Source organism: Macaca nemestrina, chromosome X (genome assembly GCF_043159975.1).
Source record: "Macaca nemestrina isolate mMacNem1 chromosome X, mMacNem.hap1, whole genome shotgun sequence".
NCBI classification, from domain to species: Eukaryota; Metazoa; Chordata; class Mammalia; order Primates; family Cercopithecidae; genus Macaca; species Macaca nemestrina.
In genome coordinates this window covers 80516209-80540644 of record NC_092145.1, presented here as the reverse complement: position 1 = coordinate 80540644, position 24436 = coordinate 80516209, and the positions used below count along the sequence as shown (strand labels likewise).

Here is a 24436-nt window from a genome sequence, read left to right as displayed (position 1 = left end):
ATATGAAATTCCAGATTGAAAATTCTTTTCTTTAAGGATGTTGAATATTGGCCCCTACTCTCTTCTGGCTTGTAGGATTTCTGCAGTGAGATCCACTGTTAGTCTGATGGGCTTCCCTTTATAGGTAACCTGACCTTTCTCTCTGGCTGTGTTTAACATTTTTTTCTTCATTTCAACCTTGGAGTATCTGAAGATTATGTGTCTTGGAGTTGCTCTTCTCAATGAGTATCTTTGTGGTGTTTTCTGTATTTCCTGAATTTGAATCTTGGCCTGTCTTGCTAGGTTGGGGAAGTTCTCCTGAATAATATCCTGAAGTCTGTTTTCCAACTTGGTTCCCTTCTCCCTGTCACTTTCAGGGACCCCAATCAATTGTAGATTTGGTCTTTTCACATAGTCCCATATTTCTTGGAGGTTTTGTTTGTTCTGTTTCAATGTTTTTTCTCTAATCTTGTCTTCATGTCTCATTTCAGTACCTTGATGTTCAATCTCTGATATCCTTTCTGTCACTTATCAATTTGGCTGTTGATTTTTGTGTATGCTTCACGAAGTTCTTGTGCTGTGTTTTTCAGCTCCATCAGGTCATTCACGTTTTTCTCTAAACTGGTATTCTAGTTAGCATTTCCTGTAACTTTTTGTCAAGGTTCTTTGCTTTCTTGCATTGGGTTAGAACATACTCCTTTAGGTCAGAGGAGTTTGTTATTATCCACCTTCTGTAGCCTACTCCTGTCAATTTGTCAAGCTCATACCTGTCCAGTTTTTTCCCTTGCTGGAGAGGATTTGTGATCATTTGAAGGAGAAGAGGCATTCTGGTTTTTGGCATTTTCAGCATTTTTGTGCTGGCTTTTCCTCATCTTCATGGATTTATCTACCTTTGATCTTTGAGGTTGATGACCTCTGGATGGGATTTCTGTGTGGGGGTTCTTTTTATTGATGTTGATGTTATTGGTTTCTGTTTGTTAGTTTTCCTTCTAATAGTCAAGCCCCTCTTCTTCAGGTCTGCTGCAGTTTGCTGGAGATTCATGCCAAACTCAATTTGCCTGGGTATCACCAGCAGAGGCTGCAGAACAGCAAAGATTGCTGCCTGGTCCTTCCTCTGAAAGCTTCATCCCAGAGGGGCAGCAGCCTGATGCCAGCCAGAGTTCTCTTGTATGAGGTGTTTGTCAGCCCCTGTTGGGACGTGTCTCCCAGTCAGGAGGCACAGGGTCAGGGACCCACTTGAAGAGGCAGTCTGTCCCTTAGCAGAACTCAAGTGCTGTGCTGGGAGAACCCTCCTTGTCAGGATTTGATGCTCTCTTCAGAGCTGACAGGCAGAAACATTAAAGTTCACTGAAGCTGTGCCCATAGCCACCCCTTCTCCCAAGTGCTCTGTCTTAGGGAGATGGGAGTTTTATTTATAAGCCCTGACTGGGGCTGCTGCCTTTCTTTCAGAGATGCCCTGCCCAGTGAAGAGGAATCCAGAGGAGCAGTCTGGCCACAGCCACTTTGTCATGCTGTGTTGAGTTCCACCCAATCCTCAGCACTGTGAGGGGTAAATCACCTACTCTAGCCTCAGTAATGGTGGACACCCCTCCCCCCACCAAGTTTGATTGTCTCATGTCGACTTCAGACTGCTGTGCTGGCAGCAAGAATTTCAAGCCAGTGGTTCTTAGCTTGCTGGGCTCTGTGGGAGTGGGACCTGCTGAGTGAGACCACTTGGCTCCTGGCTTCAGCCCCCTTTCCAGGGGAGTGAATGGGTCTGTCTCGCTGGGGTTCCAGGCACCACTAGGGTATAAAAAAAAAAAACTCCTACAGTTAGCTCAGTGTCTGCCCAAACAGCCACCCAGTTTTCTGTTTGAAACCCAGGGCCCTGGTGATGTAGGCACATGAGGGAATCTCCTGGTCTGTGGATTGCAAAACCTGTGGGAAAAACATAGTATCTAGGCTGGATACCACAGTCCCTCATGGCTTCCCTTGGCTGGGAAAGGGAGGCTACCCTGCTGCTTGCACCTCCTGGGTGAGGTGATGCCCCACCCTGCTTCTGCTCACCTTCCGTGGGCTGCACCCACTACCTAACCTGTCCCAATGAAATGAACAGGGTACCTCAGTTGAAAATGCAGAAATTATCTGCCTTCTGCATTGGTCTCACTGGGAGCTGCAGACTGGAGCTGTTACTATTCAGCTATCTTGCCAGCAGCCCCCGTGAATACATTTATATGTGATGACAATATACATCATGATATTATACTGATTGCATAGCCTCATTGATGTTACTTCTGTATCTCCTTTCTCTTAAACTGAAAATTCAAATTTTATTGATATTAACAATGTTGCACATTTCCATTATCCAAACACATGCACATATACACACACCACAATATTAAACACTTCAGTGTTTTTACATTTGTTTCATTTTTGTTTTGGTAGCTCTTTTTGTCCTTAGGATATGTCTTGTTAAAAATGTATAGTCAAACAACAAATTACTATGTTTTAAAGTCATTCAAAGAACTCTCTGTGTGGTTAAGCCATCAACCTGTCACATGGTTAAATTCAATTATTTCATTTTTCTTTCTTTTGATTTTTACAGATTGCTTTTTTAAAAAATAGTTTTGTTTTACAATTCTATACACTATTTCATAGTTACCATGTCAAATTCATAAAACAGGCATGGTCAGAAAAATCAAGATTTGATCAACTATCCACCCTCATTCGTTCTCTTTTCTTAGATGACAAGATACTACTGAAACAACCAAACAAACAAACAAATGCCCAGTCAAGAAAAAGCCACATTCAAAATGGTAGGCAATTTCATGGTGTTTTTACTCACCCTTGCCCCACCATTTCACTGGCACAAAGCAGAATGGTCAGAAGAAAGAGGCCCAACCCCTGGTCCCTCCATTAAAATGGAAAAAGCAGAGTGCTAATTGCAAAGTTCTTGCCTGTGTCCAAGGGACTGGTATGTGACTCACCCGTCTTGCAGCTCAGAGAGATAAGAGTGCATAGTTTGAATATTAGGCTGAAAGGTGAAGAAGGGAGTGGCAGGTGCAGCAGCCTGTGATACTGAAGAAGTACTACAGAGTCACACATGACTGGTGGCAATAGATTGTGGGTAGAGGAATATAATGGCATATCTAAGGCTCAGAAAAGAACCTGGGGTGACACTGTTTTAAATATTAATAATCTCAGGTAAACTGGGAAGAAATACAGCACATATACAGAAACCCAGACAGAATTCATACCCACAAAAGACCAGGGAAGCTCTTAAGCATTGACTCCTGACTGATCTCAAAGCTCAACAATGCCCTAGTTAGTAAAGGCCTTCATAGCAGTCTTCAAAGACTGGGATATATGTTATTTTTTAATGTTCCATTTTCAACAAATATGACAAAGAATATAAAGAAATAGGGGAAGATGGCCATTCAAATGAATAAATTAAATTTCTAGACACAGTCTCTGATGAAACACATTCAACAGACTTATTAGACAGAAACTTTAAAACAACTGTCTTATATATGTTCAAAACGCCAAAGGAAAATTGAAACAAAGAACTAAAGAAAGCCTGGAAAACATTTTATGAACAAAATGAGAATATAAACAAAAAGATAGAAACTATATAAAAAATTCTAGAGCTGAAAAACACAAAGAATTGAAAAATTCACCAGAGGTGTTTATCAGCAGACTCAAACAGGGAGATAAAAGAATCAGTGAGTTTCAACCTAGGTCATTTGAAATCATTTAGTCAGAAGAAAAAGAAAAGAAATGGAAGAAAGTGAACAGGGCCTGAGTGGACTAATATACACATTGTATGAGTTCCAGAAGGAGAAGAGAGACAGAAAAGGGAAAGAAGATTAATTGAAGAAACATGGCTGAAAGTTTACCAAATCTGAGGAAAGATATAAATGTACAAATTCAAGAAGCTCAATGAACTCCAAGTAGGATAAAACCAGAAATACACCTAGACACTTTATAGTCAAGCTGTTAAAAGCAAAAGACAATGAAAAAATCCTGAAAGCACCAAGAGAAAAGTGACTCATCACATTCAAGGGATTCTCCAGTATCAGCAGATTACTCAGCAGAAAACTTACAGTCCAGAAGAGAGTGGGATGACATTCTTAAAGTATTAAAAGAAAAAAATCTGTCTAATGAGAGTTCTACAACCATCAACACTATACTTTAAAAATGAAAATGAGGTAGAAATTAAGACATTCCCAGATAAATAAAAGCTGCAGGAATTCATTGTCATTAGACCTGCTCTATGAGAAATGCAAAAGAAAGTCCTTCAAGTTAAAATAAAAAGATACTTGACAGTAACACAAAGCTTTATAACAGTAAAAAGTCTCAGGTGAAGATGTCCATATAGATACATAACCAAATATTACTGTAATATTGTAATTTGTAATTTTGTAATTAATATTGTAATTTTTGTTTAAAACTTCACTTTTAATTTTTGACAGGATTTATAAGACATTTGAAGTTTTTCCTCTTTTTTTGATGTAGGCACTTATAAATACAAACCTCCTCCTTAGTACTGCTTTTGCTGTATCCCATGGGTTTTGGTATATTGGGTATTCATTATCATTTGTTTCAAGAAATTTTTCAATTTCCTTCTTAATTTCTTCATTGACCTGCTGGTCATTCGGGAGCATATTATTTAATTTCCATATATTTGTATAGTTTCCAAAATCTCTCTTGTTACTGATTTTCAGTTTTATTTCCTTTCTACTCTAACAGTATAGTACTGAGTTCAATGCCTCACAGCTGTGTTCTCCTGCCCCCAGTGCTCAGAGATGCTCTCTGTACCATGCCGCACTGCGACAGGGTGGGGGAGAGAGTGGAGTCGGTGACTCCAGTCAGGTCTGTTTTTTGCTATCTTTTCAGTGCCTCTTTCAGCAATATGAGGTTAAAACCAGGTACTATGAGTGCTCACTTGATTTTTGGTTCTTATAAAGGTGTTTTTTTTCTGTGTAGATAGTTGCTAAATTGGTGTCCTTGTAGGTGAAATGATCAGTGGAGCCTTTATTCTGCCATCTTGCTCCACCTTACAAAAAATAAAACTAAAATGTTTAAAGAAGGAAAATCTACAATCAATATTCTAAGGTTTTAAGAATATGAAAATAGGCTGGGTGCAGTGGCTCATGCCTGTAATCCTAGCACTTTGGGAGGCTGAGGTGGGTAGATCACCTAAGGTCAGCAGTTTGAGACCAGCCTGGCCAACATGGTGAAACACCATCTCTACTAAAAATACAAAAATTAGCCAGGCATGGTGGTGTGTGCCTGTAATCCCAGCTACCCAGGAGGCTGAGGCAGGAGAATCGCTGGAACCCAGGAGGCAGAGGCTTCAGTGAGCTGAGATAGTGCCACTGCACTCTAGCCTGGGTGACAGTGAAACTCCATCTAAAAAACAAACAACAACAACAACAACAAAAACACAAAAATATAGCATCACACCAAACACAAAATAAGTAGGAGGAAGAAAACAATAAATAACAAAAAATAAATGAGTAAAATTTAAAACAGAAATATATAGAAAAAATACTTAAAACTAATCTTGATTCTTGGAGAAGATCAACAAAATTGACAAAAGTTTATGATGGGGCCGGGCGCGGTGGCTCAAGCCTGTAATCCCAGCACTTTGGGAGGCTGAGATGGGCGGATCACGAGGTCAGGAGATTGAGACCATCCTGGCTAACACAGTGAAACCCCGTCTCTACCGAAAAATAACAAAAAATAAGCTGGGCGTGGTGGCGGGCACCTGTAGTCCCAGCTACTCGGGAGGCTGAGGCAGGAGAATGGCGTGAACCCGGGAGGGGGAGCTTGCAGTGAGCTGAGATTGCGCCACTGCACTCCAGCCTGGCAACAGAGCGAGACTCCGCCTCAAAAAAAAAAAAAAAAAAAAAAAGACACAAATTACCAATTGTCTCTAAAAAATAGACAATATGAATAGGCCTCAGTCAAATAAAAAATTGAATTCCAAACTTAAAAGCTTCTCACAATGAAAGCCCAGGCCTAGGTGGCATCTCTGGTGGAATCTATTATTTAAAAGAAATACAGTGTACTCATCACCCAAATAGTGTACATTGTACCCATTAGGTAGTATTTAATCCCTCACCTCATTCCCAACCATCCCACCTTTTGTAGTCTCCAACGTCTGTTATTCCACTCTGTATGTCCACATGTACACATTGTTTAGCTCCCAGTTTTAAGTGAGAACATGTGGATTTTGACTTTCTGTTTCTGAGTAATTGCACTTAGGATAATGCCTCCAGTTCTAGCTGTATTGCTGTAAAACACATGATTTTATTCTTTTTGTATCGTTGAGTAGTATTCCATGGTGTGTGTGTGTGTGCGTGTGTGTGTGTGTGTGAGTATATATATATCATTTTAAATCCAATCATCCCAGTTAAAGTGGCCATTACTTAAAAGTCAAAAAACAATAGACATCATTGATGCTCAAATTGTACCATATTTGTCTGGTGGAAACCTCTTGAAGTTGGCTCTTGAGTTCCCTTGAAACTTAGACTTTATCACCACATAATATGTATGTATGTATGTATATAAACCTAGACTTTATCACCACATAATATGTAACACAACTGCACTTGTACCCCTAAATCTAAAAAAATAAAATAATAATAATAAAGGCAATGGGTGGAAATATAGTAACTGTGTTTGAATCTATTAGTTCATAATAACATTTTTAAAACAAATAATCCCTTTTAAAAGTGAGCAAAGGACGTGAATAGATATTTCACAAAAGAAGATATACAGATGGCCAAAAAACATATGAAAAAATGCTCAACATCACTAATCATTTGAAAAATTCAAATTAAAACCACAATAAGATACCACCTTGCTCCTGCAAGAATGGCCATTATGAATAAGTCAAAAAATTACAGATGTTGACATGGATGTGGGGAAAAAAGAACACTTATACACTGCTGGTGGGAATGTAAATTAGTACAACCTCTATGGAAAATGGTATGGAGATTTTTTAAAGAGCCAACAGTAGATCTACCATCTGATCCAGACATCCCATTACTGGGTATCTACCCAGATGAAAAGAAGTCTTTATATGAAAAAGACATTTGCACATGTATGTTTATAGCAGCACCATTCACAACTGTGAAGATGTGGAACCAACCTAAGTGCCTATCGACTAATGAGTGGATCAAGAAAATAAGGTATGCATACACCATGAAATACTACTCAGCCATGAAAATGAATAAAATAATGTCTTTTGCAGCAAGTTGGATGGAGCTGGAGGGTATTATTCTAAGTGAAGTAACACAGGAGTAGAAAACCAAAAATTGTATGTTCTCACTTATAAATGGGAGCTAAGCTATGAGTATGCAAAGCATACAGAGTAATATAATGGACTTCAGAGATTCAGAAGGGGAAGATTGGGAGGGGGACTAGAGAAAAAAACCACACATTAGTTGCAATGTACACTACTCACACAAGTGCACTAAAAATCAGAATTCACCACTATATAATTCATCCATGTAACAAAAACTGCTTGTACCCCAAAAGGTATTGATATAAATAATAAATAATATTTTTTAAAACTCAAAAAAGAAATACAATAATCATATTGAAATAATAAAATAAACATTTGTCACCTCATGTTATTTTTTTAATTTTATAATTTCAACTTTTATTTTAGATTCAAGGGGTACGTGTGTAGGTTTGTTACATGGGTATATTATGTGATGCTGAGGTTTGGGGTGTAAATGATCCCATCACCCATGTAGTGAGCATAGTATCCAATACGTTGTTTTTTAGCCCTTGCCCTCCTCATTTTCTTCCACCAAGTAGTCCCCAGTGTCAATTGCTCCCATCTTTATGTCTATGTGTACCCAATGCTTAGCTTCCACTTATAAGTGAAAATACATGGTATTTGGTTTTCTGGTCCTGCATTAATTGGCTTAGGATAATGGCCTCTAGCTGCATTCATGCTGCTGCAAAGGACATGATTTCATTCATTTTATGCCTGCCTAGTATTCCATGGTATATATGTACCACATCTTCTTTATCAAATCCACCGCTGATGGGCACCTGTATTGATTTCATGTCTGCTATTGTGAATAGTGCTGCAATGAACATACAAGTGCTTGTGTCTTTCTGGTACAATAATTTATTTTTCTTTCTGTGTGTACCCTGTAATGGGATTGGTGGGTTGAATGGTGATTCTAGTTTAAGTTGTTTGTGTCACCTCATTTTATAAGGTTTATATTGCTCTGATAATACTATCAGACAAAGACATAACAAAAAGATAAAAGTATAAAACAATATTTCTAATACATTTTAATTTAAGAAATCTTAATAAAATATCAGCAAATAAAATTTAGAAGTGTATAAAACATTTCTATATTGTAAAAACGGAGTCTTTTGATTTAACAAACACAGTTGATTTAACAAAAAATTCATGTAATATACTGCAACAGAATACAATGCAAAAACCACATCAGCTTCTTTATAGATGAAGAAAAATCATTTGACAAAAATCTAATTCTCAGTCATGATAAAAATTCTCAAAAACAAGAATAGAAGAAAGCATTCTTATACTGGTAAAATCATCTATTAAACACCCACCATTAAAATCACACTTAATGGTGAAAGTCTAAGAAATTTCTCCATAAGATTAGTAAAAGAAAAGATGTTCACTCTTGCCCTTTATCGTCAACTGAAAGTTTCAGCCAAGACAGTCATGCCAAAAAAGAGAAACTAAAGCCATACAGACTGGAAAAACAAGTAAAATTGTATTTATTCTCATGTGGTAGAATCTCATATGTTCAGAAAAAATCCCAAGATTCTGTTGGACAAGCGGTTGTTGAAAAAAGTATCCCGGCCGGGCGCGGTGGCTCAAGCCTGTAATCCCAGCACTTTGGGAGGCCGAGACGGGCGGATCACGAGGTCAGGAGATTGAGACCATCCTGGCTAACACAGTGAAACCCCGTCTCTACCAAAAAAATACAGAAAACTAGCCGGGCGAGGTGGCGGGCGCCTGTAGTCCCAGCTACTCGGGAGGCTGAGGCAGGAAAATGGCGTGAACCCGGGAGGCGGAGCTTGCAGTGAGCTGAGATCCGGCCACTGCACTCCAGCCTGGGCGACCGAGCGAGACTCCGTCTCAAAAAAAAAAAGAAAAAAAAGAAAAAAGTATCCCAAGGAACTTACCAAAAAATTACTAGAACTACCAAAACTAATAAGCAAGTTTAAACAAGGTCACAGAAACCCATGATTAACATACAAAAATAGATTGTATAATTATATAATAGCAATGAACAAGTCAAAAAATATTAAGAAAAAATTCCATTCACAATAACATCAGAAGAATGTAATTTTTAGAAATAAATTAAAGAAAAACTCCAACACCTGAACACTAAAACTGACAAACATTGATGAGATAAAGTAAATTATATATATATAATGCACATGAATTGGAAGATTCAACATTAAGAAGATACCTTTTTTTAAAAATTGATGTATAAATTTAATGTAGTCTATATCATAATCTCAGCAGATATTTCTGGGTTTACAAAGACATAGATAAATGCATAGTGACCTACCTCCCAAAATTTCTTCTCCAAGGTATATGAAATAACACAGGGAAAAGTTAAATCCTAAGCCAAAGCATGTTTCAACATAACTTGAAGACAAAGAATGCCAAAACTGCAAATAATTGTGAATAATGATAAGCACATTATCAACTCAAAGTATATGATCTTGCTTACCTTCACCCCATTCCTACCCTCATGAAGGATTTGTGGCAAGCAAAGGAAAATCATGAAAAACTGTACATAATACAGAAGAGAGAGGCCAATAAGGGGGCTATAGGTGGCCTAGATTAACTGCCAAAAGGATTGTCCAACACAATTCTGAAAATACTGGAAGACTATCTGGGAAGATCAGAATATTGACTATAGGGATGATATTTTAAAGGATGTGTGCCTTTAAAAGATGATTTTAAAAAGTAGAAGCACATTAAAAGGCACAATAAGCCAGCACTCTTCAAAATGTATAGGTTCTGGGTAATGACAAAAGATATCAAAGGAAAACAGAAGAATCCTACAGCAACTGGGTGGTGAAAAGTAGAAAAAGGAAAAGGGGGAAAATAAGGCTTCTGTGGAAAAAAAAAAAAAAAAAAAAAAGAACCATAAAACTGGAGGATTTACAAACTGCCCCCATCCCCAGCCCTGCCCCAAATTCAGGATTCTGCAAGAAAAAACAGAACTATAAAACTGGAGAATTTACAACCCCTTACACTTTTATAGCAAACAAAGAAACAAAACCTTGAACATGTGCCTGGACTGTGTTGTATTGACAGATAATTTCATGCTTCAACTCCAAATCCCCTCAAACATGACAATACCACAAAAATTAACAAAAGGAAGCTCAGCAAGTCCATACAAATGTATTGCAAAATATCAGGCAATAAAATTTTACCCATATCAAATGAAATACTCCATAACAAACAAACATGGAAGAAACTGTAAGTTAACAGTTCATAAATAAGTACACTCAAACAAGCACTTGAGAGTATAAAAAACACTACCTTGCATCAGAAATTAAAAAACTAAACTCAGATATAAACAAAATAAACATGAAAAGAGAGTTTACTGAACTTACAACGCATATCTCATAAGCAAAGACTATGTTGAAAGATGCCCAAGAGGTAATAAACTCAGTGAGTAATGGCAGTACAAATAACAAATGCAAATACTGAAGTTTGGTTCAAGACAGCCAACAGATGCAGCTAGAACATGCCTCCTCAGAGAAGAACCAAAATAGCAAGTAGGTATTCACACTTCAAACAGATAATCTAAGAGATAACATTGGAATTCAAGGGAGAAATGACAGGAAGAACTGAAAGCAAAGGAGAGGGAATCTAGGCAGCCTGCTCAGCCAGAATGGGCTGGGACCTGGGAAAGGCATGCCAACATGAGGAAGGGGTAAGTGGGAGTCCCCCAGGGCTCCACATTCCCAATACAGACTATCATAATCCTAGTTATAGGAGAAATACTTGACCCATGCAGACCTAGAGACTAAGGAGATTCCTAGAGATTGTGCAAAAGCATTTCTCCAGAGAGATAACTAAGTCCCAAAGGCTTCTGAGCCCCAAGCAGCTGCAGCTTGGTGCCATTCTGAGAGCTAAGCCCCCAAGAGACTGTGTGCTGCCCTGGGATTGATGCCACTGCTGCTACTCCAGGCCAAGGAGGGAGAGGAGAGGGCAAGCATTTTTACTCATTGCAAACACAAATTCCACCACCACTGCTGCAAGCTGCTATGGGACCAAAGCGCAAGCAAACCACACTCCCAACTGTTGTCCACCTATGCTGCTCCTGCTGAGAAGGGCCTCACCCTCCCTGATCACAGGCCCACAGCTAGCACCATTATGAGAGCCTAGACTCAAAAGGACTGCATCCTGCCCTGGGTCCAGGGCTGCTGCTGCTGCTGCTTCCACTGCTGAGTCAAGGAGGAAAAGGAGGGAAGCCAGGCACTTTCACATGATGCAAGGACAAATTCCGCCACCATTGCTGTGAGCTGCTGTGAGACCAAAGCACAAACAAACCACACTCTCCTGCCTACACTGCTCCAGCTGGAAAGGACTATGCCCTTCCTGATTGCAGGCCCACAGCCAGCACCACTCTGAGAGCCTATACTCCAAAAGGCTGTGTTCTGCTCTGGGGCTAGGGCTGACAATGCCACTGCAGCTACCAGGCCAAATTGGGAGAGGGGAGACTGGGCACTTTCACATGCTATGATGATAAATTCCACCAATGCTACTGTGGGATGCTGTGGGATCAAAATGCAAGGAAACCATGCATCCCACAGCTACCTCCCTACATTGATCTCACTAAGAATAGCCTCACCCTCCCCAGTGGAAGGTCCACAATGCAGACACTGCTGCCTACACCTGAGTATCCTTCTGGCAGCTGGGGGACCATCCTGTTCCTACCAATCAAAGCCAGCACTTGAATGGACTACCAGGGAGCCTGAGAAGAAGTCCACTCATCCAGTCCTAACTTACTAGTATTCAAGCATGCTATCAGGGGCATGGAAACCACCTAGCCAAGACTGCCAACACTGGTACCTGAACACGCCTTGTGGTGTACAAAGTTGGGCCAACAAAACCTACCAATACCATCACAGCTGACACCCACCCACATGCACCACCAATGGGCCAGGTGACTAATCCACCCAAGCTGTCACAGCCACTGCCAACACCATCATAAACTACTTGGGTTCAAATAGGTTGCTGCACCATCACTACTGCCATTGTGCACCCCATGCCTATTCACTAGAGACTCAAGAAGCCACCAACATGCCCAGATTATCATTGTTACTACCAGCAAATGAGCAAGCCACTAAGAGGACCAGGAATCAGCCCACCTGAACCCACATACACAGACGCCAGCATATGCCACCCTGAGGCCCAAAGACAGGCATGTTCAACTCACCACTGACACTACTGGCACCTGAAGACTGGCCCATGAGGCATACTAGAACTTCACCACAGCCTCCGTTAATAAATGTACACTAAGCCACTGAGGTAATCACAAATACTACTAATACTGTTTATAGCTGAAAAGAATGGCTATTACTAAAAAGACAAAAAATAACAGATATTGGTGGGAATGTGGAGAAAAGGGAATACACTGATGGTGAGAATGTAAACTATTATAGCCACTATAGAAAACAATATGGAGATTTCTTTAAAAACTAAAAATAGAATTACCATTCAATTCAGCAATCTCACTACTGGTCATCCAGCCAAAGGAAAAAATAAAATCAATACATCAAATGGATACCCACTCTCACATTTTTACTGCAGCACTATTCACAATGATGAAGATATGTAATCAACTGCAGTGTCCATTAATTGTGAATGGATAAAGAAAAAATATACACATACACACACACAGTGAAATACTAATTGGCCATAAAAAAGAATAAAATCATGTCATTTACAGAAACATGACTGGAACTAGAGGGCCTTATCTTAAGGCAAATAAGCCAGACATAAAAAGACAAATATCACATGTTCTCACATATTTGGGACCTAATCAAGTCTCCAGATGAGTACTCAGCCCTGGGCAACACCTTAATTGCAGCCTATGAGAACTAGTCAGAGCATCCACCTAAGCTGGCCCCACACTGCTGAGTCACAATAGCTGGGAGATAATGAATGTATGTATGTTGTTTTAAGCTGCTAAATTTGTGGTACTTTATTATGCAGCAACAGATAACTGATACAAAATGAGTCACAAGATAACTAGGATAATTAACTTAGCAGGATGAGCTCTGAAACATATTTTTGTAAAAGTAATATTACTGGGGGCAGGGCCAAGATGGCTAACTAGAAGCAACTAGTGTGCACCACTTTCATGGAGAGAAGAAAAAGTAGTGAGTAAATACTAGATCTTCAACTGAAACATCCAGGAAGACAAAGAAACAACTCAACCCACAGAGAATGGAGAGGAGTGAGACAAGATGACTGCCCACCTAGGAGTAGCATCGAGCCAGGGGAGGTTTTCCCAGCACAGGAAAATGGCGAGTGAGTGAAAGTCCCTGGAGATCCATACTTTTCCCACAGACCTTTGCAACCTTCATGAGCTCTCATGAACCCACCCCACTGGGGCCTTTACACTGATATGCAGAGCTACATGGAGTCTGGGCAGCACCACTGTTCAGGTACATGTGGAATCCTAGAAGCCTTGGATCCCCAGGCATCCTGGTATTGGTGGCTGCATCTCCAGCAATGGAAGAAGTCAGGCTCCCTCGTGTGCCCTCAGGAAATGCACCAAATACATGGGGCTGAACAGCGAAAGACTGCAGGCCTTGCCTCCACCGCACCTCGGAGGGTAAGGCCCACTGGTCCAGGACTCCAGCCACCTACTACTAGAGCTCTCAGGCCAGTAGCAGCTCTGAACTTCTCTGGGATGGAGCACCCACAGGGAGAGGCAAGCCATCATTTGTGCTGTCTTGCAACTCTCACTACTGTTGCCTTCAGGCTCTGGAGACTGTGTGGTGGCTATGGACTGTCACAGATCCTGAGCAAAATGCAGCCACCCAACAGAAAAATAGACAGACTGTTAGTGTACAGATCCCTGATCCTGCTTCTCCTCACTGGGCAGGACCTTCTAACCAGGGACTCCAGCCACCCCCTGTCGGGGCTCTCAGGCTAGCAGCAACTCTGCACTTCCCTGGGACAGAGCTCCCACAGAGAGAAGCAGGCCACCATTTTTGCTGTCTCACAGTCCTCACCATTGTTCCCTTCAGGCTCCAGGGAGTGAGCAGTGACTAGAGACTGGTGCATATCACCAGCTGATGCAGCCACTCCACAGAAAAAGTGGCAAGACTGTTTTCTACATGGGTCCCCAATCCTGCTTCTCCTTACTAGGCAGGGCCTTCCAACCTGGGACTGCAGAACATCTACCCTGCTCCCACATGAATACTTCGGTTAAAGGCAACTCTTCAGTTCTCTGAGGAGAAAATCCCGGAAACAACCCACAACTCCGCCACCATTGCAGCTGCACTGGTACCACCCTAACAGCCCTAGGGTAGGGAAGGAACAGAGGACCTAGTCACTATGTTGGAACCTCCAGAACACCACAGCCACTACACAAAGAGGGAGCCAGTACCTCTTCCCTGTGAGCCCCTACCACCTACTCTTTAGGGTCAGGACCACAGATCAGCCACCCCACCCACAGCTGACCATACCCACTGGTAGTGGCTCTAAGTTTCCCTGGAAAGGAATTCCAGAGGCAACCAAACTAAGTTTCATGACTGAAAGAAAAATAAGATCCTTTTCAGACAAGTATATGCTAAGGAAATTTGTTACCGACAGATCTGCCTTTCAAGAGGTCCTAAAAGGAGTGTGAAATATGGAAAGGAAAAACCATTAGCAGCCATGCCACAACAAAAGCACACTTAAGTACACAGACCAATGACATTATAAAGCATCACAAAAACAAGTCTGCATAATAACCAGCTAACAACATAGTGAAAGGAACAAATCTGCACACATTAATACTAACATTGAATGAAAATGGGCTAAATGCCCCAATTAAAAGGCACAGAATGGCAAACTGAATAAAGAATAAAGAAACAAGATCCAATGGTATGCTGTCACCAAGAGACCCATCTCACATGCAATGACACAAATAGGCACAAAATAAAGGGATGGAGAAAAATCTACCAAGCAAATGGCAAATAGAAAAAAAGTAGGAGTTGCTATCCTAATTTCAGACAAAACAGACTTTACACCAATAAAGATCAAAAAAGAAAAAGAAGAGCATTGTATACTGGTAAAGGTTTCAATTGAACAAGAAATCAAACTATCCTAAATATATATGCCCCCAACACAGGAGCACCCAGATTCAAAAAATAAGTTCTTAGAGACCTACAAAGAGACTTAGATGACCACACAGTAATACTAGAAGACTTCCACACCCCACTGACAGCATTAGACAGATCATCAAGGCAGAAAATTAATACAGATATTCAGGACCTGAACTCAATATTTAACCAGATGGACCTAATAGACATCTACAGAAGTTTCCACCCAAAACAACAGAATATACATTCTTCTCATTGCCACAGAGCACATACTCTAAAATTGACAGAACAATAAAACATAAAACAATGTACAACAAATTTAAAAAAGAAATCATACCACTGGGTGGTGCAGGGCAGTGGTGCCCTGGGCCTGGCCAATGAAACCATTCAGTCCTCCTAGGCGTCTGGGCCCATGATGGGAGGGGCTGCATTAAAGATCTCCAAAATGTCATTGAGGCCTTTTTTTCTATTGTTTTGGCTATCAGTGCCTGGATTCCTTTTAGTCGGGCAAATCTTTCTAGCAAGTGGTTGCTCTGCAGCCTGCTTGGATTCCTCTCCCCAAAAATCATTTTCTTTATTTGCCACATGGCTATCCTGCAAATTTTCCAATCTTTAACACTCTGCTTTATCTTTAAATATACATTCCAAACTTAAGTCATTTATTTGCTCTTGCATCTGAGTATATGCTGTTAGGAGTAGCCACGCCACTTATTGAATACTTTGCTGCTTAGAAATTCCCTCCATCAGATATCCTAGGTTGTCACTCTTAAGTTTAAGCTTCCACAGATCTCCAGGGCATGGACACAATATAGCCAAGTTCTTTGCTAAGGTATAACAAGGGTGACCTTTGCTCCAGTTCCCAATAAATTCCTTATTTCCATATAAGACCTCATCAGCCTAGACTTCACTGTCTATATCACTATAAGCATTTTGGTCACAGCCATTTAAACAGTCTCTAAGAAGTTCCAAACTTTCCTTCATCTTCCTATCTTCTTCTGAGGCCTCCAAACTCTTCAAATCTCTGCCTGTTATCCAGTTCCAAAGCTTATTCCATATTTTTATAGCAATGTCCCATTCCTGAAAACCAATTTTCTGTGTTAGGCTGTTCTTGAATTGCTATAAAGAAATACCTGAGACTGGGTAATGTATAAAGAAAAGAGGTTTAATTGACTCACAGTTCTGCAGGCTGTACAAGAAGCATGGTGCCAGCATCTGCTTGGCTTCTTGTGAGGAGTTGGCTTCTTACAATCATAACAAAAAGCAAAACAGGGGAAGGCACATCACATGGTGAAAGCAGGAGCAAAGGGTGGGGAAGGTGCCACACACTTTTCCTTTTTTCTTTTTTATTTTTTTATTTTATTTATTTTTTTTTTTTTGAGATGGAGTCTTGCTCTGTCGCCCAGGCTGGAGTGTAGTGGCCGGATCTCAGCTCACTGCAAGCTCCGCCTCCCGGGTTCAGGCCATTCTCCTGCCTCAGCCTCCCGAGTAGCTGGGACTACAGACGCCCGCCACCTCGCCCGGCTAATTTTTTTGTATTTTTTAGTAGAGACGGGGTTTCACCTTGTTAGCCAGGATGGTCTCGATCTCCTGACCTCGTGATCCGCCCGTCTCGGCCTCCCAAAGTGCTGGGATTACAGGCTTGAGCCACCGCGCCCGGCCCTTTTTTTTTTTTTTTTTGAGACAGAGTTTCACTCCTGTTGCCCAGTCTGGAGTGCAATGGTGTAATCATGGCTCACTGCAATCTCCGCCTCTTGGGTTCAAGTGACTGTCCTGCCTCAGCTTCCCGAGTAGCTGGGATTACAGTCATGCACCACCATGCCTGGCTAATTTTGTATTCTTAGTAGAGACAGGGTTTCTCCATGTTGGTCAGGCTGGTCTCGAACTCCTAACCTCAGATGATCCTCCCACCTTGGCCTCCCAAAGTGCTAAGATTACAGGCATGAGCCACATGCCACATACTTTTTCAACAACTGTATCTTTTTTTTTTTTTTTACTTTAAGTTCTAGGGTACATGTGCACAATGTGCAGGTTTGTTACATATGTATGCATGTGCCATGTTGGTGTGCTGCACCCGTTAACTCGTCATTTACATTAGGTATATCTCTTAATGTTATCCCTCTCCCCTTCCCCCACCCCCCAGCAGGCCCCAGTGTGTGATATTCCCCACCCTGTGTCCATGCGTTCTCATTAAACAACTGCATCTTATGAAAGGTCATTCACTATCATGAGGACAGCACCAAGCCAATGGTGCTAAACCATTTAAGAGAAATCTACTACCATGATCCATTCACTTGGTGATTTTCACTTGAAAAAAAATGAGAATGGACACAAATAAATAAAATTATAAATTAATTTTCAACGTGCTTTGGCGGGGACAAATATCCAAACTATATCACTCACAAATGTATTCATACAACACATAATGATATTTTGGTCAACAATGAACTGCATATACAATGGCAGCCACATAAGATTGTAATGCAGCCATAGAATTCCTATCACTTTTTGATGTTGTAGCTGTTATAATGACATAGATCAACACATTACCTTTTCTATGTTTAGAAACACAATACCATTGTTACAATTGCCTACAGTATTCAGTACAGTAACATGCTGCATAGGTTTGTAGCCTAGGAGTAATAGGCTATACAATATAGGCTAAAAATACTGTAAGCTATACCATCTAGGTTTGTATAGCACACTTTATAATGTTTGCACAATGATGGGATCACCTAATAACATATTTCTCAGAATATACTCCCCTCATAAATGGGCAAATGCTTATATGCGAAAATTCAACAACATACTTTTGAACAACCAACAGGTCAAAGAGATAATTTTAAGAAAAATTTAAAACATCTTGAGACAAAGGAAAATGGAAATACAGAATACAAAACTTATGTGACCAGCAAAAGCAGTTCTAAGACGGAAGTTTATAGCAGTAGACTTCTACATCAAAAAAGAAAAAAGATTACAAATAAACAACCTAATGTTACACCTCAAGGAACTAGAAAAGAACAACCTAAGTGCAAAGTTAGTAGAAGTAAAGGAATAATAAAGAACAGAGCAGAAATAAATAAAACAGTAGAACAAAATAGAAACAATTAATGAAAATAAAAGTTGTTTTGTTAAAAAAATGACAAATCTTTAGCAAGACTAGCCATGAAAAAAATGAGAGTGGACACAAATAAATAAAATTATAAATTAAAGGCCAGGCACAGTGGCTCATGCTTGTAATCCCAGCACTTTGGGAAACTGAGGCGGGCAGATCACAAGGTCGGGAGTTTGAGACCAGCCTGGCCAACACGATGAAACACTGTCTCTACTAAAAATACAAAAAAATTAGCCAGGTGTGGTGGTGTGCACCTGTAATCCCAGCTACTTGGGAGGCTGAGGCAGGAGAATCGCTTGAACCTGGGAAGCAGAGGATGCAGTGAGCTGAGATCACACCGCTGCACTTCAGCCTGGGCAATGGAGAAAGACTCAGTCTCAAAAATAAAATTATAAATTAAAAAGAAGGCATTAAAACTAATGCCACAGAAATGCAAAGGATCATAAGACAATGCTGTGAAAAATCATATTCCAACAATTGGATAACCTAGAAGAAATGGATAAATTCCTAGAAACATACAACCTACCAAGACTGACTCATGGAAATATAGCAAATAAGGAACAATCAATAATGAGCAAGGAAATTAAATCAGTAATAAAACCTCCCAACAATGAAAACACCAGAATAAGATGGCTTCAATAGTGAACTCTATCAAATATTTGGAGAGTAATTAATGCCAACACTTCTCAAACTCTCCCAAAAAACTGAAGAAGAGAGAACAGGTCCAAACTCATTTTATGAGGCCAGCAGTACCCTAATACCAAAGGCAGATATGGACTCCAAAAGAATAGAAATTTACACACATATATCTCTGATGAACATAGATGCAAAAATCTTCAACCAAATACTAGCAAGCTAAATTCAACAGCACATTTAAAAGATCATATACCACAATCAACTGAGATTCATCTTTGGGATGCAGTGATGGTTTAACAGGTACAAATCAATAAATGCTATACACCAAATTAACAGAATAAAGTATACAATCTTATTATCTCAATAGATGCAGATAAAGCATTTGACAAAATCCAACTACTTTCATGATTAAAATTCAACAAATTTGGTATAAAAGCACTATACCTCAACATAATAAAGGTCATCTATGACAAGCCCACAGCTAGTATTATACTCAGTGGTGAAAAGTTGAGTGATTTTTCTCTAAGACCAGAAGAAAGACAAAGATACCCACTCTCACCACTTTTGTTCATCATAGTACTGAAAAGTCTAGCCAGAGCAATTAGACAAATAAAATAAATGGAAGACATAAAGGGAGTGATATTACCAAAATGACAGAATAGAATAGAAGCAATATGTCTTCACTCACCTCCAAAGAAAGAAAGAAAAAAAAACCCACCAAAACCCAAAACAAACAAACAAACAATATCTAGCATCAAGATTTCAACCAGAAATATCTAGAACTAAAATCTGACGCTGGGATTTCCCCAGGACCACAGAGAAGTAAAAAGAACTTCAAGTGGACACTAAGATGAATGGACTCTCCCCAAATCTGCTGGGCACTGTGCATGGACAATTCCCCCTGGACTCACAGTTTCTACACTAGAAAAAGTCAGACTGAGGCAGAGTCAGCTTCCACACTATCTTGTACTCTCACAGGAAAACTGTTTGTGTCTCAACCCACAAAAATATTGTAAGTGCCTATAGGGAGGAAACATTTTGAGGGAAGCTAGAGATAAAGAAGGGAGATGTGACTAGCAACCCCAACATGGAAAATTCTGCTCTTTATCTGAACCAAAAGGGATGCCAAATAAGAGTGGCTTTCAGCAGCACCATGCTGGAGGAGGCATGCATCATGGGTACTCTGAGCAAGAACTTCTAGCCAGCCTTCCCACACAACCAGGGTATTCCCTTTGGAAACCTCTTTATCTTGGATGGGCAGTTCTCCAAACGTGACCAAGAATTGAGGCAATCCTGGGCTTAAGGTGCTATCTAGTGCCGATAAGTAGGCAATGATCTAGGATTAAGGGTGCCCAACAGGCAAACTTCAAAGAGCTTGTAAACAAACATACCATAGAAATACCAAAGCAAGCCAGCCAGCAAAGACTGAAATAAATCACTAATCTTTCATAGATATAAGTCTAGAAAAAATAAAAGCAAACATGAAAGCATAGCTTCCCCAAATGGACAAAGCAAGGAGCCAGTGATTGACCCTAGTGAGACGGCAATGTGTGAGCTTTTAGATGAACAATTCAAAACAGCACATCTAAGGAAACTCAACAAACTCCAAGATTAACCATTAAGCAATTCAGAAGTTTTTCAGGTAAATTAAACAAAAAGATTGAAATTTTAAAAATCAAACGGAAATGCTGGGACTTGGAAATACATTTACAGAACTGAAAAAGCATATGAGTCTCTCAGTAGCAGAATAAATCAAGCAAAAAAAAAAAGGAATAAATTCAAAGACAGCATACTTGAAAACAGTCATAGAAGAAACAGGAACAAAAAGAAATGAAGAATGCTTACAAGATATGTGGATTAACCTTAAAAAAAAAGCAAATTTAAGAAATATTGACATTCAAGAGGGAGTTGAGAAAGAGCAATAAATATGTAGTTTATTCGCCTTTCTGCCTGTAGACGATGCTGAAGAAGCATCATTAAAGTCTCTCTTCTCCCTGCTGTCATGTCGAAGTCAGAGTCTCCTAAAGAGCCCAAACAGCTGAGGAAATGTTTCATTGGAGTGTTGAGCTTTGAAACAACCGAAAAGAGCCTGAGGAGCCATTTTGAGCAATGGGGAACACTCATGGACTGTGTGGTAATGAGAGATCCAAACACCAAGTACTCCAGGGGCTTTGGGTTTGTTACATATGCCACTGTGGAGGAGGTGGATGCAGCCATGAGTGCAAGGCCACACAAGGTGGATGGAAGAGTTGTGGAACCAAAGAGAGCTGTCTCAAAAGAAGATTCTCAAAGACCAGGTGCCCACCTAACTGTGAAAAAGATATTTGTTGGTGGCCTTAAAGAAGACACTGAAGAACATCACCTAAGAGATTATTTTGAACAGTATGGATAAATTGAAGCGATTGAAATCATGACTGACTGAGGCAGTGGCAAGAAAAGGGGCTTTGCTATTATAACCTTTGATGACCATGACTCCGTGGATAAGAATGTCATTCAGAAATAACGTACTGTGAGTGACCACAACTGTGAAGTTAGGAAAGCCCTGTCAAAGCAAGAGATGGCTAGCGCTTCATCCAGTCAAAGAGGTCAAAGTGGTTCTGTAAACTTTGGTGGTGGTCCTGGAGGTTATTTTGGTGGGAATGACAACTTTGGTCATAGAGGAAACTTCAGTGGTCATAGTGGCTTTGGTGGCAGCCATAGTGGTGGTGGATATAGTGGCAGTGGGGATGACTATAATGGATTTGGTAATGATGGAAGCAAATTTGGAGGAGTTGGAAGCTACAATGATTCTGGCAATTACAACAATCAGTCTTCAAATTTTGGACCCATAAAAGGAGGAAACTTTGGAGGCAGAAACTCTGGCCCCTATGATGGCAGAGACCAATACTTTGCCAAACCACAGAACCAAGGTGGCTGTGGCAGTTCCAGTAGCAGCAGTGGCTATGGCAGTGGCAGAAGATTTTAATTAGGAAAAAATCTTAGCAGGAGAGGAGAGCCAGAGAAGTGACAGGGAAGCTACGGGTTACAAGATTTGTGAACTCAGCCAAGCACAGTGATGGCAGGGCCTAGCTGCTACAAAGAAGTCGTGTTTTAGACAAATACTCATGTGTATGGGAAAAAAAACTCAAGGACTGTGTTTGTGACTAATTGTATACAGGTTATTTTAGTTTCTGTTCTGTGGAAAATGTAAAGCATTTGAACAAAAGTTTTTAATGTAGATTTTTTTTTGTTTTTTGCACCCATGCTGTTGATTGCTAAATGTAATAGCCTGATCATGATGCTGAATAAATGTCTTTTTTTTTTTTTAAAGAAAAAACACCAAACTTTCCAAACCTAGACAAAGATATAAATATCCAGGCACAGGAAGTTCATAAACACCTAAACAGATTCAAGAAAAACAAGACTATACTAAAACAAAAATTAGTCAGACTCTCAAAGGTTGAGGACAAAGAGAAAATCCTAAAAGCATCAAGAGAAAGTAAGGAAATAACATATAATGAAGCTTTAATTTGTAGGGAAACAGCCTTCTCAGTGGAAACCATGCAAAGCAGGAAAGAGCAGGATGACATATTTGAAATGCTGAAGAAAAAAACTGACACTAAGAATATATTGCACCCAACAAAGCTTTCCTTCAAACATGAAAGACAGATAATGTCTTTCCCAGACAAACGAAACTGAGGAAATTCACTAGAACTTTGTAGAACTAGACAGGTTCTACAAACAGTGTTAAAGAAAGATCTTCATGTAAAAAGAAAAGAATGCGAAAATGGCCGAACAGCAACAGCTCTGGTCTGCAGTTCCCAGCGAGATCAACACAGAAGGTGGGTGATTTCTGCATTTCCCACTTACATAACCAGTTCATTTCATTGGGACTGGTTAGACAGTGGGTGCAGCCCACAGAGGGCAAGCTGAAGCAGGATGAAGTGTTGCCTCACCCAGGAAGCACAAGGGGTTGGGGAACTCCCTCCCCTAGCCAAGGAAAGCCAGGAGGGGCCATGTCGTGAGGAACAGTGCACTCAGGCTCAGATACTATGATCTTCCCATGGTCTTTGCAACGCATAGACCAGGAGATTCCCTCGGGTGCCTACACCACTAGGGCACTGGGTTTCAAGCACAAAACTGGGTGGCCATTTGGGCAGACACCGAGCTAGCTGCAGAAGTTTATTTTTTTCTTTTTTTTTTCTTTTTTTTCCATACCCTGGTGGTGCCTGGAATGCCAGTGAGAATGAACTGTTCACTCTTCTGGAAAGAAGGCTGATGCCAGGGAGCCAAGTGGTCTAGCTCAGCAGGTCCCACCCCCACAGACCCCAGCAAGCTAAGATCCACTGGCCTGAAATTCTCGCTTCCAGCACAGCAGTCTGAAGTCGACCTCAGATGCTTGAGCTTGGTGGGGGGAGGGGCATCCACCATTACTGAGGCTTAAGTAGGTGGTTTTCCCCTTATTGTGTAAACAAAGCCACCAGGAAGTTCAAGTTGGGCGGAGCCCAGCAGGTCGGCACAACTGTTGTAGCCAGACTCCCTCTCTAGATTCCTCCTCCCTGGGCAAGGCATCTCTGAAAGAAAAGCAGCAGCCGCAGTCAGGGGCTTATAGATAAAACCCCCATCTCCCTGGGACAGAGCACCTGGGGGAAGGGGCAGCTGTGGGTGCAGCCTCAACAGACTTAAACGTTCCTGCCTGCAGTCTCTGATGAGTGTAGCGGATCTCCCAGTACAGCACTCGAGCTCTGCTAACAGACAGACTGCTTCCTCAAGTGGGTCCCTGACCCCCATGCCTCCTGACAGGGAGACACCTCCCAGCAGGGGTCAACAGACACCTCAAACAGGAGAGGTCTGGCTGGCATCTGGCAAGTACCCCTCTAGGAAGAAGCTTCCAGAGGAAGGAACAGGCAGCAATCTTTGCTGCTCTGCAGCCTCGGCTGGTGATACCCAGGCAAACAGGGTCTGGAGTGAATCTCCAGCAAACTCCAGCAGACCTGCAGCAGAGGGGCCTGACTGTTAAAAGGAAAACTAACAAACAAAAAGGAATAGCATCAAACAAAAAGGAATAGCATCAACATCAACAGAAAAGATGCCCACACAGAAATCCCACCCGAGGGTCACCAACATCAAAGAATAAAGGTAGATAAATCCATAAAGATGAGGAAAAACCAGCACAAAAAGGCTGAAAATTCCAGAAACCCGAATGCCTCTTCTCCTCCAAAGGATCACAACTCCTCACCAGCAAGGAAACAAAACTGCACAGAGAATGAGTTTGATGAACTGACAGAAGTAGGCTTCAGAAGGTGGATAATAACAAACTCTTCTGAGCTAAAGGAGCATGTTTTAACCCAATGCAAGGAAGCTAAGAACCTTAAAAAAAGTTAGAGGAATTGC

The 24436-nt window shown here is 40.8% G+C and overlaps 1 pseudogene; it reads left to right on the top strand.

Annotated features, from left to right (window-relative positions):
• Positions 1-16994: 16994 nt before the first annotated feature.
• Positions 16995-22028, top strand: LOC105496948 (heterogeneous nuclear ribonucleoprotein A1-like; annotated as a pseudogene).
• Positions 22029-24436: the final 2408 nt, after the last annotated feature.